This window comes from Triticum aestivum, chromosome 1B, assembly GCF_018294505.1.
Source record: "Triticum aestivum cultivar Chinese Spring chromosome 1B, IWGSC CS RefSeq v2.1, whole genome shotgun sequence".
Lineage (NCBI taxonomy): Eukaryota > Viridiplantae > Streptophyta > Magnoliopsida > Poales > Poaceae > Triticum > Triticum aestivum.
The window spans coordinates 269,441,732-269,445,761 of NC_057795.1; the positions used below are offsets into that span (position 1 = coordinate 269,441,732).

At 40.7% G+C, this 4,030-nt stretch overlaps 1 long non-coding RNA gene across 1 annotated transcript; it reads right to left on the reverse strand.

Moving 5' to 3' along the window:
• Positions 1 to 263: 263 nt before the first annotated feature.
• Positions 264 to 2,449, reverse strand: LOC123090053 (uncharacterized). The gene is made up of 3 exons (XR_006442423.1): positions 2,282 to 2,449; positions 1,779 to 1,936; positions 264 to 479 (listed from the first exon to the last, which is right to left on the reverse strand). It is a non-coding gene; the product is annotated as an uncharacterized lncRNA (long non-coding RNA).
• Between the last annotated feature and the right edge of the window lie 1,581 nt (positions 2,450 to 4,030).

Genomic DNA, 4,030 nt, shown 5'->3' on the forward strand with positions numbered 1-4,030 from the left:
ATTGGTTGCTTTGTTGTGATGGAAATGATTACTTTTTTGTGGGTTTCACATAAAGAACCCTGATTCTGGCTACTTTTTAGTTACATGCGTGTTTTTTTGTCTCCACTTTTATTCTTAAACTCCGGGACTACAGTGCTAAAACCAATATATATCTATGATTTAAAAAAAATCAAAATAGCCCATTGATATCAACAAGGTTTGTTTGTAGCCTTCCCAAACATTCCCATCATCACGTTCATAACAAAGTACACCTACACTTCACATACTTGGTTAAAATTGTAGCTTTCATAAGCATTCCCCATGTTCCTCACTGAGAGCTCATAACCAAATACAGATAATAATAAAAATCAATATTCCTTGACATCTTTTAGAGGAAAATACAGATACACTTGAACTACACCTTCAGACCATCCCATTTGATCTATCCATCCTGTTCAAAGACATGTTGCTATGACATCCTAGAGGTCATTCATGAGATCCTAGTTTGTAAAAATAAGCACATTAGTTCAGTGATGGTAGAGATAGCAAAACACTTTTTCTGAAATGCTACGATTTCCAAATCATCAAACAGTAGACCACTTTGAAATACTGAAAGGAATGTAGGCTTAATTTCTTTGGCTTCAGTGATGCTAATAACCACGTTACCGTTGTATAAGTGACTATGAAAAATGAATAGTCAGCTGAAGCTCTTACAAGCAGTTGTAGCTGTTAATAGTCCAAAAACTTAGTCTGGCGGGCAACAGAAAGAAAAGTACCACATAATCAAAATTGCAAGTTGGCAGCTGTACTAATCAAAAAGTGGAACCTGTCTGAAAAAATAAAGTAATTGAAATGTAATAATTGAATATTTTCATTATCAGTCAGCGATATAGGCTAGAGACTATTTTCTGCTAACATAGTTGCAGGAATAAACTTTGGGCGAAACTATGATTGTATAATTTAGATAAACATGACCAACTGTTTCTGCTAAATTCCAAGAAGCATTATAAGCGAAGCAAACATTTAAGGCATAATTAACACTCCTCCCTACGATACACACTCAAAAGCGAGTCTAGGGATTGATGCATCAATATTTACTCATGTGTTATAACTATATGTAAAGCATATATTGCCTTGATATCGTCACCAGTATTTTATTTTCAGGGCAAGGATAAACTAAGATTGCTAATGTAACTACTCTTGTACTTAAACTAAAAGTGTATCTCAATCTATTAGAACTGATTATCACAATTCATTAGGAAATAGTATGAAACTTCTCCTTTGCAATTTAATGCATGGAACATTTTTTCTTGCCTCGAGGTGAATTATATGGGCTAGTCATCTAAAACTATAGTTAAAGCCAATAAATAATCTGTGCGCACAAAAGGAAACAAAATCAACCAGATACTCTAAAAGAAGTGGTGAATGATATTAATCACCGATTATGGATAAATGAATTAATGATTTCACTTCTATCAAAGGTGGCATACACATGGATGTATAAGTGCAGGCTAGCACGTAGTGAACAAAGTAATTTCTGATAGGATAAGTGCAGGCTAGCACATAGTGAACAAAGTAATTTCTGATAGGCATTAGTGATAAACATCATCCAAGATAGTGATCGGACGATTAATTCCTCGCACACCTCATTGCAACCATGATGGTCAGCATCAAACATGCAAACAATCATTTGCTCAAGCTCTTGTGACTTTGTGAGTCATGTGCTGGCGGCCTAGTACTGAAATTCAAACATAGCCAAGGGAAAAAATCCTTATGTGCAGAGAATGACAGCCGCTCACCATGGCTCCTGTTGAGTGTAGAGGATGAGAGGTGCCTACGGCGCAATAGTAATCATCAGAGTTGTCATATCAGTAGACAAATACCATGATTTTTGAAAAGAACCATCATTAGTGCAGCCCACCGCGGCACCTTGTTGTTGCCAATTCAGCTGAATGGTCTACATCATGAATAATCAATCAAGCATCATCATCTCTAAATGCCAGCAGCAAGCAACAATAGCAGAAGCAACAACGACAAGCACACGAAAGAGTCAGCAGTAGCTGCCCGGGCCGGCCACTTCAGCTTGGGCAGCGCACGAGCAGCACGCAACAGCGACTACGCACGAGCAGCATGCAGCAGCGACGGCACATGAGCACGAGCAGTGGCAGCGCACGAGCGCGCGGTGGCTAACGGAGGCAAATAACAGCGGCCATCTCCTACGCGTGGTGGCCGGCAGCAGCGCTTGACCGGGCAGAGGAGCGGTGGCCCTAGGTGGTTGGGGGGAAGGAGATAGAGGACTCACCGGGGTCACTGGGAGGCGGTCGTTGGCCACACCGTAGAGGGCCGCCGGGGGCGCCGTCGTCGACCACTGAAGCCCTGATGACCTCCTCCAAATCGATTCCCCTCAGCCAAGCAGCGGTGGACCGACACTTGCCTTTTCTCTCACGCGGCGTGAAGATTTTGACCAGATGGGAACGTCGGTTGCATGCAGTGCCCTCCACAGGGTCTACATCGAGGCCTGACCCTAACGTGTGTGGCCCAGTAAAAAAACACAAGTAACTCTAGAAGCCAACCGAACCGAGCCTTGTAAGCAGAAAAACCAGACCACCGACGTGATAAGAAGCGAAACATAACCTGCAATCTCGCTGGGTGCTTCAATTCATGGAAGCTTTGTAACTTTACTGATTGCTTGAGTTTATCCCTCTACATCATGTCATCTTGTCTAATGCGTTACTCTGTTCTAATGAACTTAACACTCTAGATGCATGCTGGATAGCGGTCGATGTGTGGAGTAATAGTAGTAGATGCAGGCAGGAGTCGGTCTACTTGTCACGGACATGATGCCTATATACATGATCATGCCTAGATATTCTCATAACTATGCACTTTTCTATCAATTGCTTGATAGTAAATTGTTCACCCACCGTAATACTTATGCTATCTTGAGAGAAGCCACTAGTGAAACCTATGGCCCCCGGGTCTATCTTTCATCATATAAGTTTCCGATCTACTTTATTTTGCAATCTTTACTTTTCAATCTATATTATAAAAATACCAAAAATATTTATCTTATCTTATTATCTCTATATCTCACTTTCGCAAGTGGCCGTGAAAGGATTGACAACCCCTTTATCGCGTTGGTTGCGAGGTTTTTGTTTGTTTGTGTAGGTACGAGGGACTTGCGTGGAGCCTCCTACTGGATTGTTACCTTGGTTCTCAAAAACTGAGGGAAATACTTACGCTACTTTGCTGCATCACCCTTTCCTCTTCAAGGAAAAACCAACGCAATGCTCAAGAGGTAGCAAGAAGGATTTCTGGCGCCGTTGCCGGGAGGTCTTCGCTCAAGTCAAGATATACCAAGTACCCATCACAAACTCATCTCCCTCGCATTACATTATTTGCCATTTGCCTCTCGTTTTCCTCTCCCCCACTTCACCCTTTCCGTTTTATTCGCCCTCTCTTTCCCGTTCGCCTCTCTTTTTCGCTTGCCTCTTGTGTGCTTGTGTGTTGGATTGCTTGTCACAATGGCTCAAGATAATACTAAATTGTGTGACTTTTCCAATACCAACAATAATGATTTCCTTAGCACTCCGGTTGCTCCTCTTAATGATGCTGAATCTTGTGAAATCAATGCTGCTTTGTTGAATCTTGTTATGAAAGAACAATTCTCTGGCCTTCCTAGTGAAGACGCCGCTACTCATCTAAACAACTTTGTTGATTTGTGTGATATGCAAAATAAGAAAGACATGGATACTGATATTGTTAAATTGAAGTTATTTCCATTTTCACTTAGAGATCGTGCTAAAACTTGGTTTTCGTCTTTGCCTAAAAATAGTATTGATTCATGGAATAAGTGCAAATATGTTTTTATCTCTAAGTATTTTCCTCCCGCTAAGATCATCTCTCTTAGAAACAATATTATGAATTTTCAGCAACTTGATCATGAGCATGTTGCACAATCTTGGGAAAGAATGAAATTAATGATTCACAATTGCCCTACACATGGTTTGAATTTATGGATGATCATACAAATTTTTATGTCCGATTGAAT